Below are 16410 nucleotides of genomic sequence, written 5' to 3'. Positions count from 1 at the left end.
GGTGTGGCTGTGGCCTTTGTGTCCTGAAGAGTGATCAGTAGCCACCCCTCACCCAATTCCCCCAGCTACCACCAGTGGGGGATGATCCTCGCTCAGTAAAAGAACTTTCCACATGACCTCTGGAACTACCCTCCAACTCACACTCACACTGGCAGGTTTGGCTGCCACACCTCCCCTCAGGGCTCTCAAACCAGTCTCTGGGGATGGAATGTGGTGTCTGTCTAATGCTATAATTCATAAACCCCATTAGGTGTGCTTTCTCAAATGATTAGCAGTGGATATCAATTAGTCAGTCTGATTTAATTAGGGTTTTTTTGTGAGACAATTGGGCTTAAGTGACTTGCCCAGGGTCACACAGCTAGTAAAGACTGCAGGGCCAGTGTTCTTATCCACTCCGTCACCAAGCTGCCCCTAATTAGGTTTTAAAAAGGAGTATTTACTAAGGTGGTATAGTTAAAAAATTAAAAGTGCTGAAAAAAACAGAAAACATTTAGGCCAATGATTCATACCATATACCTAGATGAGCTCAAAATGAATATATGACTTAGATATGAAAGGTCACATTATCAATAAATTAGAGGAACAAGGAAGTTATCTCCCTTCAGATCTATGAATAGGGAAGGATTTCATAGCCAAACAAAGGATAGAAATGGAAAATTTTGATTACATAAAATGGAAAAGTTTTTCCACAAATAAAACCAATGTAGCTAAAATCAGATAGGAAACAGTTTACAAGGGAAAATATTTTTAGCAAGCTTCTCTGATAAAGGGTTTCACTTCTATATATATAAAAATTTATTCATATTTTTTAAGATTAAAAGCTATTCCCCAGTTGATAAATGGTCAAAGGATCATTTATCTCAAAGGAAAAAAAATGAAGTTTTCAGTGGCCATATGAAAAAAATGCTGTATATCACTTATAACTAGAGAAATGCAAATGAAAGCAACATTGAGATTCTACTGATATAGTGGGAAATGGGGTACGGGTTGGGGTTGGGGTTCTTGGGAATTCCTCTTTAAAGAATTACACCCTCTTGCACACAAAACTTAGTTAGAATAAGGTGATAGTTTATTTAGGAGCAAGGGAAGGGAAGGGTGGGGGGAGGGAAACCATGAAAGAAATCCTTAGACTTTTCATGGGGAGATTTGGCATAAAGCACATGGCTCAGAGGTACCAAATCTCCTGGAAGGTACTTTTATAGAGGACTGATGGGGGTGGACCATCTGCCCGTGAAAAGTTCCTTTAGTGAGAGAGGACCATCCCCCACTGGTGGTAGCTGGGGGAATTGGGTGAGCAGTGGAGGACCATCCCCCACTGGTAGTGACTAAAGGAATTGGGTGAGGGGTGGCTTCAGATCCCTCTTCAGAACACAAAGGCCGAAGCCACACCCAAACTTATCTCCCCAGGGTAAGGGAGACCAGAATGAAGGGTAGGAATCCCAAGCAAGCTCAGTCCGATTGGTTCCTCTAGGCGTTATCTGTCCTCTGTTTTAGTTTCTCAAGGAGAAGATTCCTCGGTGTGCCCCAGAGAAATTCTGGGGTGCTCTGCGCCCCATGACACTACCTCATGCCAATGAGACTGGCAAAGATGAAAGAAAAAAAATGGCAAATGCTGAAGGGGCCACAGGAAAATGGGTACACTAATATACTGTTGTAGAGCTGTGCATTGATCTAACCATTCTGGAAAACAATTTGGAACTATGCCCTAAAAGTCACTAAACTGTACCTATTCCTTGACCCAGTAATTCTTATACTAGGCCTATACACCAAAGAGACCAAAGAGAAAAGAACCCTACAAAAATATTTATAGTAACATTTTTGGGGACAGAAAAGAAGTGGGAGCCAAGGTGGGCACCCATCTATCTACTGGGACAACTGAACAAATTATAGTTTATGAATGTAATGGAATACTATTGTGCCATTAGACAGAATCAAAAGGATAGGTTCAGAGAAACCTGGGGAAATGTGTATGAACTTAAGCAAAGCAAAATGAGAATGAGGAAAATGATTAATATAAAACAGCGTTGTAAAAATCAGCATTGTTGAAAAGCTTGCCAAACCCCAACCTTGATTTACTGCTTCCATCCACTTTCTTCACTCTTACTCACTTGCTACTAAACAGAAAGTGTTTGGGTTTTGTAGGTGATCTGAGTGTTTATAACTGGAGAAATCAGGAAGGGAATGGTCATTCACTGGGCCAGACTTGGGATTGCAGATTAGCGACCCCAAAGATACCATTCTGCCCACAAAAAGTGTGAAGATGGGGGCAGCTAGGTGGCACAATGGATAGAGCACCGGTCCTGGATTCAGGAAGACCTGAGTCCAAATCTGGCCTCAGACACTTAACACTTACTAGCTGTGTGACCCTGGGAAAGTCACTTAACCCCAATTGCCTCACCAAAAAAAAAAAAAAAGTGTGAAGACGGAGTGACCATAAGTCATCACAGAAGGGCCTGGATGATCTAGCCAATGAGAAGGCTGACCTACAGCCTCTTAGGAGTTATGGGAAAGGATGCCATTCATATAGCCAGATGGAGTCAGCCAGCACAGCTCAGGGCACTGTCTTTGGGGCAGGATGACACTTAAAACTAAAGTATATAAGTATAGTGTATGTAACTTTACGGTGTGATGTTTTTATTACCTGCATGTGACCTAATGATCCAGGATAATTTGCATATATGTAATTTGATGAATGTTATATAATGTGCACCCACAATCTGTATATATGTACCTGATGCAATCTGTAGGGCCTGAAAATTATTTACCTGAAGGAAGAATAAAGCTTACATGGTAAAAGGAGTACATTTCCCAGAATGTTATTGGCTAAAGGTTCATCATAGAAAGCAAGGGGTAGCATTGGCTGGGTCAGAAATAGGACCGCGGAGAACTTATTCTAAAATCACTGAGATGCTGGGACTTGGACTCTCTCCTGAGTTGAAAGCTAGGAAGCTTTTTTTCTGGGAGTGGCAAACCTTCTCTTCCATCTTTGTCTCTTCCAACTAGCAAATTCTTTAATGTGTTGATTCCTCCACATGCCTACCACAAGGCTTGACACAGTTTAATATAGTAGAAAATGTGGTACCTGGACTCAGACGACCCTCACTTTAACCCTAGTCCTGACAAATACTGATAATGAAAAATCACTTAACCTCTCATCCTCAATCTCCTCATCAAAAGTTGCATTCATTGGGGGCAGCTAGGTGGTGCAGTGGATAAAGTGCCAGTCCTGCATTCAAGAGGACCTGAGTTAAAATCTGGCCTCAGATGCTTGACACTTACTAGCTGTGTGACCCTGGGCAAGTCACTTAACCCTCATTGCCCAGCCCCCCCCAAAATTGCATTTATAAGATACTTTAAGATTTACAAAGCACTTTTCCCAAAACAACTTTGTGAAGTGGGTAGGACATGTGTTATTCTCATTTTACAAGTTAACAGGCCCAGCGTAACAATCCTTCTCATTTCTTGACACTGCCAACTTGAAATCTGGGGTAATGGGCATGTAGCCACACTTGTTGTATGGTGCTCAGATCACTGGTGGGTCTTGTAAAGTTTCTGATGAACTATTCCAGAAGACTATCATTGTCCATCCTACCCATCGTAGTCATCTATATAACAGAAAATGGTCATGTTATTCTTTATGACTGGGTTTTGTTTTGGATCAGAATTTATGTCATAGTCCTAAGTCTATATTGAGCCTATGGCCAGCACTCCCTCAGCAAGAGCAGTGAGAATTCAGGCAGATGGGAGGTAGGGGGAAGGAAGTTGTCTAACAATTTGTTCATTGAATATGCTCTGTTGAGCAGTGGAGACATAGTAGCCCTTGGAAAAAAATCAGAGAATGCATAACCATTTGGCTGGTAGCCTGAGGGTAGTGCCACTTGGGTCCAAATCATACACCACATTCCCTCACTGGTTAATCAATTAAATTGATTTTTGTAGATTGTCAAAAGGAGGGGAGGAGCCAACTGTAGATTGTTATTGCCCCTAAAGCAACACTAAGCGTAGACCTAGCCTATAGACTGTCTTTTATAAATGAGGAAAATGAGGATATTGTTATAGTCCTACTCAGGGAATCACTGTCGAAAGGTAGATGCTCTTGGTATATACATTGCCACGTTGCTTTCCAAAAACACTACCCCAATTCCCATTTCTGCCAGCAGTGTAATACAGTGAGTATTTTTTCTACAATCCCACCCATTTAATTTGATTCATTTAAATAAAAACTTGCCCAGGATAAAGCATTCTTCTCCTCTAAAAATATCCCCCCCCCCAAATTATTATAGATAAAAAGGCTTCTTTCCCACAGTCACTGACTGCCTGAACGGTCAACCAGCAAAGTCAAAAATTATTTTAGGGAAGAGATAAGACTTGAGCTGGGTCTTGAACAATCAACAACTGGCATCTCTCTCTTAGGTTGAGGCCTAAAGGTCTTTTAGGTTAATGCCTCCACTGTCTTAGGGTTTCTGTAGCCTCTTGTATAGGGATTAAGGCAATGGTGCTACCAAGAAGGCCAAGGATTAGCCTTCTCATTTGAGTATAGGCCTTCTCACTTCCTTAGCAGACCTAAAACCGGAAGAAGGGGGTAGCTCTTCATAGCTCCTCCCAGCTTCCCCAAGCCCTCTCATTCTTTCTCTCTCTGTCTTTTTTTTTTTTTTTTTGGTGAGGCAGTTGGGGTTAAGTGACTTGCCCAGGGTCACACAGCCAGTAAGTGTCAAGTGTCTGAGGCCAGATTTTTGAACTCAGGTCCTCCTGAATCCAGGGCTGGTGCTTTATCCACTGCACCACCCAGCTACCCCAAGCCCTCTCATTCTCACTATGATTATTGTGATTTCCATCCAGATAGAAGAGCCAAGCCCTGATTGCACAAGGACTTCTGACACCCTTCTAGTTATTCACCCTCATTTCCCAGGTTTTTTTCCACTTCCTTCCCACAAAAGCTTCTACAGAAAGCAAGCAGCCCTCAGTCACTCTGTTTGCAGCTGTCTATCTGGGTAAGCACAAGTCACATCCCCATAAGTTTCAATCCCTGCACTCCCTCAAGTTCCTCTGGCCTTGCTTGCCTATTTTACTTCCTGTCAAAATCAGAGACCTAAGTTCTGAGTTGTTCTGGTCTTGTAAGGCCAGACCTGATGAGTAAATGGGTTCAGAGTACTTTAACAAGTCAGTTCCCCACCCAGACCCTTTTCCTCACCCCCAGTATTTGAACCAGACCTTGAACTGGGCCACTTGGGATAAGGGGCAGAGAAGAGACTGGTCCCTCCCTACCTCACCTCTGGAAAGGATTTTATCTCAATTCTTACACTTCAGTGTAAATTTAGAACTATTAAGTCCCCTTTCCCTGGGATCTTTGCATTTTATCTGTCAGAGTGAAAGACTTTGTCTTCAGTTTTAAAACTTCTATTTATTCCAGCATCAGCAGGAGCAAGTGAGTGAGAGGAAGTTTTGAAAAGGGGATTTTCTGAAGGGGTCATTTCCATGGAAATCACGCTCTGCCCTGCTAGACAGCACCAAATGGGAAAGTGCCCTGCTAAATGACACAAAAGGCAGAAAGGGGCCACACGAGAGACAAAGGGGAAATCCAGGCTAAAACCCATGATTGATAGGGAACTCCCAAGTTTCAGAGACACAGAAGGCCATTATCCACCCCACTTATAGATGAAGTTAACTTAATCCTGCAGCCTGAGTTCAACAAAGTCAAAGGTGAATCCCAGTCTTCTTGGATCCTCAACCCCATACCTTACCTCCTGTCTACCATCTGCAATTGACTCTAGCTCAATGGGGATAGAGTGGTCTTTTCTAAGGATAGACAGTGCCCTCCCAAACAGGTAGTATTCCCTCGTGCTCCCAGGGGGCTAATCCTATGGAATGGGGAGAGGGAATGAGACTGAGACACAGTTGGGAGAGTAGCAGAGTTCTCCTTCTGAAAGCTGGTATTCCTGTGGTAAGACATTGCTATTGTGGGGCAGCTAGGTGGCGCAGTGGATAGAGCACCGGCCCTGGAGTCAGGACTACCTGAGTTCAAATCCGGCCTCAGATACTTAACACTTACTAGCTGTGTGACCCTGGGCAAGTCACTTAACCCCAATTGCCTCACTAAAAAAAAAAAAAAAAAAAAAAGACATTGCTATTGAAATTGATAGTCTCCACCATGGCCTAAGAGTCCCTATTGACATTCAACCTAGTAATAAGGCAAAGGCTCAGCAGAATAGTGCCTAGCCAGCTCAGATATGCCAGATACTGACATTGATTGCTCCCATGGAGGAACAGTGGGCAGGTTTTACCATGGGAGAGATGGACACCAGGAAGTTGAGGAATAAAGATGATTAGAAGCACATTAAGACCTCCATCTCCCACTCCCACTCATACTCACTCACACATACACATACACACTGACTGACAAGGGAGTCTTGAACATTTATTTGGTCTTCCTAAAGAAAGAATTCTGAAAAGAGGAGCTAATGACCTGCCCTAAGAGCATCTTAGGGTCTGCCACGTGACCAGGCCCATCTACCTGAACCATAACCCAAACCTCTGCAGCTGGGTCTGAGTCACTCAGTAGATATTGGTCAGCACCGTCATGATTCTAGGGATAAAAAAGCTAGTCATCAAAAATACTGTATTATGTGACTCAAGCAGACACGAAAAGGTTGGTATTACCTCTCCCTGCCGTCAGTTACTTATCAGTTACTTGTGTCAGCGAAGCAAATGAAGGAAGGAGTAGCAGCCTGGATGCCCCCAATGAATGCCAAGAATAGGCTGGTGAAGGACCAGTAGCAAAGATGTGTTAGAGGTGCAGGAGGGATGGTGTGGAACCTGATATTGAAAGTCATCCAGGGGGTCGATAGCCAACTGCCTGGGCCACCATCCACCAGAACAATTTCAGCTAGTGCAGGAACAGATCTAAGACAAGCAGCAAGGAGGAGGTTGGTGACCGAGGAAACACAATTCAGCAATGTATGCCTGGGGATGGTCCCACAAGGAGGAGACCATGAGCAAGGAGAGGGCAACTACAGCTGGTCTCAGGGGTCCCCTTTCATCTCCTCCCTCTTCCCTCCCACTCTCCCAGACTACTTGCTGCCAGCTTTTGCCTTATCAGAGATCATCTCGCAGGACCAAAGCTGTAGAACAGGAAGTGACCTCAAACACCTAGACCAATCTTCATTTTACAGACAAGGGCCTGAGAGTGAGGGAGGTCAAAAGACCAGACAGGAAACACTTGACCTCAAAGAGCTGGGGATCAAATTAATGGGAACTCCCATGATTTTGAATGTTTGTATACTTCCCACCACTTCCCCAAGGTCACATAGGTACTCAGAAGTAGATGAGGTTTTCCTCTATACCACCTCTCCCAAAGGATGTCTGACAGGGAAGGGCAGCCACCAGAGCAGGGCCAGGAGGCGGGAGTGAAGAGCCTCCCTCAAAGTAGGGATCATTGCCCTTTCCTCCTTGCATAGTGCAGCAGCACCTTCCACTCCTGGAAAACTGGACAGCAAAAGCCTTCGGTCGGGCCCTGTTTTCAGAGGAGGATGATTTCCTCTGGACAGTAAGGTAATGTACAGTCTGATTATTACACCTTGAGTTTATTTTCATTAGGAGGGTCTAAAGAAAGAGGAAGGTATGAAGGGAGGTACCAGTTATAAAGAATATAGGATTTAGGGGCAGCTAGATGGCACAGTGGATAGAGTACTGGCCCTGGATTCAGGAGGACCTAAGTTCAAATCCAGCCTCAGACACTTGACACGTACTAGCTGTATGACCCTGGGCAAGTCACTTAACCCTCATTGCCCTGCCCCCCCCCCCCCCCCCCCCCCCCCGCCAAAGGAATACAGGGTTTGCAGTAGTGGGGTTGAATTCTAATTCTGATATACAGTACCTATAGGACTCTGGGCAAGCCATCTCACCTCCCTTGTCCTTAGTTTACCTCCCTTGTCCTCAGTTTACCCATATTTAAAATGATGGGGCTGGACTACATAGGAGTGTCAAATTCAGATAGAAATGGGGACCATCATTCTATACATAAGGATCCCTGGAAGTTACACACATACTGACTTAATTTTTTTTTTTTTTTTAGTCAGGCAATTGGGGTTAAGTGATTTGCCCAGGGTCACACAGCTAGTAAGTGTGAAGTGTCTGAGGCCAGATTTGAACTCAGGTCCTCCTGACTCCAGGTCCGGTGCTCTATCCACTACACCACCTAGCTGCCCCCTGACTTAATTTTAAAATAGAGTATTTTCTATGATTTACTGGATCTTTATTTATTTCGTTAAATATTTTCCAGTTACATTTTAATCTAGTTCCCACAACATGGAAGCACTGGTTGTGGGCCCCACACAGCCACATGTTTGGCACCTTTAGGCTACATGACCTCTTGAGATCCCCTCTAGCTCCCATAGTCCCATGATACACCTCTTGGCCTTCTGCTCTACTCTCTTCTTTTTTTTTGTTTTTTGTTTGTTTGTTTGGGGTTTTGTGTGTGTGTGTGTGTGTGTGTGTGTGTGTGAGAGAGAGAGAGAGAGAGAGAGAGGCAATTGGGGTTAAGTGACTTGCCCAGGGTCACACAGCTAGTAAGTGTTAAGTGTCTGAGGCCGGATTTGAACTCAGGTATTCCTGACTCCAGGGCCGGTGCTCTATCCACTGCACCATCTAGCTGTCCCCTCTACTCTCTTCTTTGGAAGGAAGGCCCTACAAGAGAGACCACAGCTGCAGACCTGGACTGATGTGAAAGCCTAAGACTGCAGCTGGAGCCCACTGGAAGTGGGCTCTTTCCCTTCTGCCAAGGGTCACCTCTGCTCACCCAGGGTTTCTCCCTCCCCATTCACCCATCCAGACTGTGAGGAAATGGAGATTGGTCTCCTCTCAATCCATACCTGTTTGAGGAAAAAGGTCTGCTTCTTCTCTCCCCACTGGCCAGCAAACAAAATCACATGATTCAAGGAAACCCTGTGGGCTGGTCGAAATTAGATCTGCTCCTGAGCTGTGTCCATATAAGGGAGGAATTGAAGAATTGTCCCTGTGTCACCTCCCCCATTCACTAAGAAATATCACATTCAGATTAGCTAGTTTTTGTGCGTAGATTGTAACCTGAGTAATTGAAATAATGGTGGAAAAGGGAAGGGGCCATTTGCGTTAGGGACTAGAAGATAAAAGGCTTGGGAGCCTCCATTTTGGTGGTCACCCACCAGATGGACAAGGGGTGGCCCATTCTCATGAGAATAACAATAAATGAGCCTTTGACACATCACCAATGCTGAGTTCCAGAAGTTATTGGAGTGATATTTCAAGGAAGGTGCTATCAGCCACCGCTCTTTTTTGTGGGGGAGGGGGAAAGAGGTAAGATTTAGGGAGATGATGCAGTTATGCTTCTCAGCTCTAACAGTCCTGGTAAGCCAGCTGCATTAGAGGCAGCCAAAGGCATTGAAATGGAATAGGGAGCAACTCCCCTTCAGCCTGTACATCACTGACTAATAAGCAGGCTATTGTCTACGATTATGTAGTGCTATTAGGAGGAAATGGTGCTTTAATTGTGCTTTGCATTGGTTTGATCAAGTGTTCTTTTCTCAATATGCTTTATCCAGACAGTATCCACCACCAGGAGTTCACCCATTACAGACCCCAAGGCCTCTTCATCTATGTTCATCATGCTTTCTATAGAGACAAAGGGACATTTCATTCCCATGAAATTCACACTAAAACCAACACCTGGCTATAGGAAAACAAAACAGAACTGGGGGAGGTTTTAACTCCAGCTTCCCAGAGCCGTTCTCAATTAGATGTGATACCAGAATTACAGCTCTTTTAAAAATTTATCAAGAAATATAAGGATAATATCAGATTGCTTTCTATCTTGGGGAGGGAAGGGAGAGAGGGAGAAAAATTTGGAACTAAAAATGTTATGAAAACAAATGTTGAAAACTATTTTTACATGTAACTGGAAAATAATAAACTGCTTTTATGATTTAAACAAAAAGAAAACCCAACAACAAAAAAAGAAATATAAGGATAAGGGAAATGCAGCTTTGGCTGTGAAGGGAGGAGGAAATTGACTTGAGGGAGCTAAAACAGAACTTAAGAGTCCTGACCACTCCTATTAGAGAAGCCCATTCACTGGCCCAGATAACCAAGTAGAGTGTATGTACAATTCTCTGCAAACATTCATGGAGTTCTCACTCGATTTGATGCTAAGCTCTCTGAGATCAGGCCTTTGACTCAGCTGTCTCTGTAACCTTTGACACTGTCCATCACATCTCCCTGATAGTCTTTCCTTTTTAGGTTTTCAGGTCAGAAGAGGAGCAAGACCTTCCTCTGACCACACCTTCCATCTCTGCTTGCATGTGACCCCTGAGGGAAGGCAACAAGGAGACAGGTCTGTCTGGGCAACTTCCACAAGCCTCCAAATGAATTCCCCAACACCAAGACACTTCCACTCTGTGATCTACAGCCTCAGGCAAGAGATCTTTCTAGACTTCCAGAATTCTAACTCCCGCCAAGTATGTCCCCGGAGGGAAGGCTGTTAGAGGATGATGAAGTGACTTTCATTTGTATCAGCTCAAGACAACCCCAACCTGTTCCCTGCAGCCAGACTGATTGATCTCTCAACCAATAAGTAGAAAACCTCCAATGCAAAGAGGAGCAACCTTCCCTTTGACATCAGGCCTTCCATCCCCTTCTGTGCTTGTCCCTTAAGGAAAGAGAAAGAATTAAGTTGGTGGAAAGTGGGACTTCCCTCTCTTATTGTACAATTTCCTGCCTAATTTCTAGCCTTCAAAGGGAAGTGAAACTAGGCATTCCATCTGACCATCTACCTTTCTCCAGCCTGATCTCCAGCCTCCTCTAAGGAGTCATGCCTTCCTCTCAATGATGAACATCCTCTCACTTGGTCATACCCTAAACATCCCAGTGACTCTGGAACACTGTAGGTCATCATTCAAACCCAATTCCCCATACTTCACCACTCAATCCCTTATTCTCATCCCCTTCAACTCTCCTACCCCAACGTTTCAACCAAACACCACCCACCCCCCTTCCACTGTGCCCTCTAGAATGCCTGTTCCACAGACAACAAACTTCCCTTCATCCTAAATCTTGTTCCTCTCCAACTCCTTCCATCTTCCAGCTATCACTGAGATCTGGCTTCTCCCATGACACAGCCTCCCCTGGCTACCCTTTCCAATCCTGGATGCACCTTTACTCATTTCCCTACTGAATTCTCCCTCAAACACCCTAATCATTCCTTCCCACCTCAGCCATACACAAAGATGGTCATACCCTTGATCTTACCCTCACCTACAAATGCACCACCTCCAGGTTCAAGAATCCTGAAATCCCCTCACATAACCATAAACTACTGGCTTTCCACCTCTCCTTCTTTCCCTTACCAAACCCTGCTCTTCATCCACACTGTGACCTTTAACCTCTCGACCCCTCAGTTCTCTTCTAGGCCATTGCCCCACGCACTAGCCACTCTCTCCTCCTTTCCACATCTTGACCCCTCGGTGAACCAGTTCAACTCTACACTGTCTTTTTCTCTCAAGTCCCTGACCCCTTATTATACTGACAATTTCACCCTGATAAACCTCAGCTGTGGATCACCTACCATCTGCTTCCCTCACTCCTACACATATGCTGAAGACTGAAGGTGGAGAAAATTATGAGTCTGTTCTGACAAACTCCACTACAAATTTATGTTACATTACTTCAATCAGGCCCTTATTACTGCTAGGCAATCCCATTATACCTCCTTTATCAATTTACTGTCCCACTCTCCACAGGGGCTCTTCCAAACCTTTTCATCCCTCCTCAAATCTCCCAGGGCTCTCCTCTGAGAGAGCCCCACCGTCTGAGTTGAAAACTTTGCCTCATATCTTGTAGAAAAAAATGGAGGCCACTTGCCATGAGCTTCCTCTTCTCCTCTCTTCCACATCTCCTATCACTCTGATGGCCTCTACCACTCTCTCCTTCACCCCGTCTCACATGAAGTAGTCATATTTCTTACCAAGGCTAATCTCTCTACCTGCATAAGAAATCCCCTTCCAATCCATTTCCACCGATGGGTTGCCCCTTCTATCATCCCCCACTCTCATTTATTTTCAATCTCTACCTACTGTCTCCTCCCTTCCTACCTACAAACATGCTCATTTCTCCCCCATTCTCAACTCTCACTTGATCCTCTGATCCCTGCTAACTATAATCCTATCTCCTATGTCCTAAAAGCCAAACTCCTTGAGGAGACTGTCTACAACCACTACCTCCACTTTGTCCCCTCTCAATACCTTCTTAACCTCTTACTTTCCAGATTCGGACTTTATCATTCCACTGAAACAGGTCTCTCCAATTACAAATGATCTCTTTCTTTCCAATACAATGCCCTTTTCTTAATCCTCATTCTCAGGTTTACTGCAGTCTTTGGTACTGTTGATCATTTTTTCCTTGATACTTTCTTTTCTCAAGGTTTTAGGGATACCACACTCTCCTGGCTCTATCTGACCATTCCTTCTCCATCTCCTTTGCTGGCTCTTCCTCCAGATCACCTCTAACCATAGCTATCCCACAGGGTTTTGTCCTTGTTCCTCCTCTTCTCCCTCAATTTTATTTCACTTGATGATCTATCTCATCAGCTCCCATGAATTTCATTATCACCCTTGGGCTGATGATTCCTAAATCTATTGATTTAACCCTAATTTCTCTGCTGACCTCCCATCTCCCATCTCCAAATGCCTTTCAAACATCAGTAGACATCTTAAATCAACAGGTTCAAAACTGAAACCATTATCTTACCCCTTAAATTCTCCCTTCTCCAACTTCCGTATCACTATGAAGGCAACACCATCTTCCCAATCCCTAGTGCTCATAACATAGGAGTCCGTCTGGATTTCTCACTCCCTCCCAACTCTCATATCCAATCTGTTACCAAAGCCTGTTGGTTTTACCTTTGAAATATCTCTTGAATATGCCCCCACTCTGGGGCAAGCCCTCATCAACCTCACACTGCCTGCAGGTCTCTCCCTTACCCAGTCCATGGCCCATTCAGCTGTCAAAGTGATCTTCCTAAAGCAGACATCTGACCATGTCACACCACCACTCAATAAACCCCAATGGCTCCCCAGTGCCTCCAGGATCAAATAAGAAATCCTCTGGTGTTCAAAGCCCTTCAAACAACCCCACCTACCTTCTTACACTCCAGTTTTCTTACATCTACTTCCCCCATGGACTCTCTAATCTGGTGACACAGCACTGATCTGATCTCTCAGCTGAGGCATTTTCTCTGGCTGTGCCCAAGCCTGGAACGCTCTCCTTCCTCAACTCTGCCTACTGACTTTAAAACCCAAATGAAATCCAATCTTTTACAGGAAGACTTTCCCATGTCCTCTTCATTCTAGTGTCTTTCCTTCTTTAATCACTATTACCCCATATACAGCTTGTTTGTACTTTTCTGTTGGCTTGTTGTCTCCCTCATTAGACTGTGAGCTCCTCAAGGTCAGGGACTGTCTTTTGCCTAATTTTCTATTTCTGGTGCTTCACCTGGTTCCAGGCACATGATGGACACGTGCTCTCTCCCTCTCAGGGTCTCTTATCTGTCTGTTCCTTCTCAGTCTCTTTTGTTCGATCTTCATCTAGATCATGCCCCTAAGCCTGGATGTCCCTCAAGGCTCTGTCCTGTGTCCGTTCCTATTTTCCCTCTATACTATTTCACTTGTTGATTTGAGCAGCTGACATGGTTTAAACTAGTGCCAACATGCAGACCCATATCACCTTGTACCTGGCCTGCTGCAGTGGTCAATATGACTCATCTCTCCCCAGTCCATTCCATCCTGCACAGGGCTGTCAAACTGCATGTTTGAACCATCTCACTATCCAGTCTAACCAACCCTAGTCACTCCCTATTGCCTCCAGGATCAAAAATAAAATTCTGTCTGTCTCTTAAAGCCCTCCACGACCATGCCCTTTTCTATCTTTCTAATCTTCTTACTGCATGCACTTCTTCCACATATGCTGAATTCTACATACGCTGGCCTCCTTGCTAACTCCTCAGAACCAGATACTCTATGTCCCAACTCTGGGCATTTTCACTGGCACTCTCCAATGCTTAGAATACTCTCCCTCAGCTCTACCTCCTAATTTCCCAGACTTCCTTCTTCTGCAATGAGTCTTCCCAATCCTCTTTAATTCTAGTGCCTTCCCTTTGCTTTATTTATTTATTTTTTTAAAGTGAGGCAATTGGGGTTAAGTGACTTGCCCAGGGTCACACAGCTAGTAAGTGTTAAGTGTCTGAGGCCGGATTTGAACTCAGGTACTCCTGACTCCAGGGCCAATGCTCAATCCACTGGGCCACCTAGCTACCCCTCCCTTTGCTTTTTAACTGCATTTTATCTTGTGTATATTATTTGCACAGTTTGCATGCTTTCTCCCCCATTAAACTTTAAAGTTTCTTGAGAACCGGGACTGTTTTACCTCCCTTTGTATTCCTAGTGCTTAACAACACCGTGACCAGAACACAGCTCGTGCTTAATAAATGCTTGCTAACTGACAACAGAGCAAAGTGTAGTGTAAGGGATACAGCACTGAACTTGGAGTCAAGAAGATCCAGCCTCTTATCTGCTGTGTGACCCTGGGCAACTCCCTTAATTCCTCTGAACCTCATTTTCCTCTTCTGTAAAATGAAGGGGTTGGACTCAATGACTTCTAAGGTCCCAACTAATTCTAAATCTATGATCTTAGCAACTCTGGGACAACATTCTGGACTCCTAAATACAAAATTTTAACCAGGTACAGGATTCTTCTCTCTTGATTCAAGTCTACTAAATGATTATAATCTACTCACCTAGAAATAATCTATTTTCTGAGGTGGCTTGTAGTGTTGTTGTGCAGCTGCTGGGGAAAGAGTCCTATTCCTCCCCACGAGGAGCTGCACCATAAGTAACCAGACACTTGTGCTGATATAATTGCCTCTTTCAGAAGGAAAAACCTTCCCTCCAATCCCAAAGGACAACATCAGTGAGTCCCCTTAAAAGCCCTTTGCTTTGCCTTTATCTTCATTAGTATCGCTGAAAGGCTGAATTTCCACTCAAGCATCAGGAGGACTTTTTCCCCCAGATATATATTCAAGCCCTGACTTGATCTCTCAACCAGATCACAAACTCCTCCCAAAAGGCCATGTTAAGGGGCAGCTAGGTGGCCCAGTGGATAGAGCATGGGCCCTGGAGTCAGGAGTACCTGAGTTCAAATCCGGCCTTAGACACTTAACACTTACTAGCTGTGTGACCCTGGGCAAGTCACTTAACCCCAATTGCTTCACTAAAAAAGAAAAAAAAAAAGGCCGTGGCAGATGTAGTTTTTTCTTGAGAGGATCAGCACTGGGAAGAGCAGCACAGGCCCTAAGAGCTCTTCAAAGAAACCCTTGCTAGAAAACAGGGCAAAGGAGAGAGATTCCCCAACCCGGGACAGGCGATACATTTCTCTACACCATAATGCCTTGTTCTTTCCCAAAGGAATTCAAAGCAAATTCTCACCAACTATTTATCATGCACCAACAACAGGCACCCTGCAAGAGATTGATGAACAGGTCCCAAAGTACCTTAGTTCAGCTGCCTTGTCTGTGGGAAATAAGAAGGCAGGGACTGAACAAAGGAAACACTGATACGAAATAGAAACTGCATCTACATACTCACTCTTCCAAGTAGAACCATTTCTCTCTATTTCTGTATCTTGCCAAAATCCCTTCCCCTTGCTGATCTTATCATTGTCACTCACTGATTATATTACCCTGATGCTCTGTTAGTGAACATGGCAAAATAACAGCAAATTCATGGGAGAGCCGGGACCATAACCCAGATTATCCCAATTCCTGGTTGTTTGTACCTATAAAACAGAAATTTTCACTTGGACAAGTCCTTTCTACTCTTCTGTTTCTTCATCAGTACAGGAAAGATGCAGACCATATCAGGGAGGAGCTCTTAGCCAGGAGTCCATGATTTTTTTTTTATACTTTGATACTTTGTCAACATAATTGGTTTCCTTTGTAATGCTGTGTTTTATTTCATGCATTTAAAGACATTACTCTGAGAAGTCCATAAGCTTCACCAGACTGACTACCAAAGAGGGTCCAAGACACCAAGAAAGCCTAAGAACCCCTGGACTAGAGGTCCTCCAAGATCCACTTCAACTCTAAGTCTTGTTGATTCTACCTTCTCAAAGTCTGCATATATACCCCCTTTCCTACTCACCCAGCCACAGCCAGGTAAGAATTCAGACAGACACAGCCTGCAAAGTGGTCTCCACTCCTCCCTTCTCTAATCTTTCCCTTCTCCAATCCATCCTCCACACAACTGTCAAAGTGATATCCCTGAAGCACAGGGTCTGATCAGCCACTCCCCTGATTAAAAACCTTCCATGGGGCAGCTAGGTGGCGCAGTG

This window comes from Dromiciops gliroides, chromosome 2 (assembly GCF_019393635.1).
Source record: "Dromiciops gliroides isolate mDroGli1 chromosome 2, mDroGli1.pri, whole genome shotgun sequence".
Classification (NCBI taxonomy): Eukaryota; Metazoa; Chordata; class Mammalia; order Microbiotheria; family Microbiotheriidae; genus Dromiciops; species Dromiciops gliroides.
The sequence above is the reverse complement of the archived record's forward strand: the minus strand, read 5'-3'. Positions refer to the sequence as shown.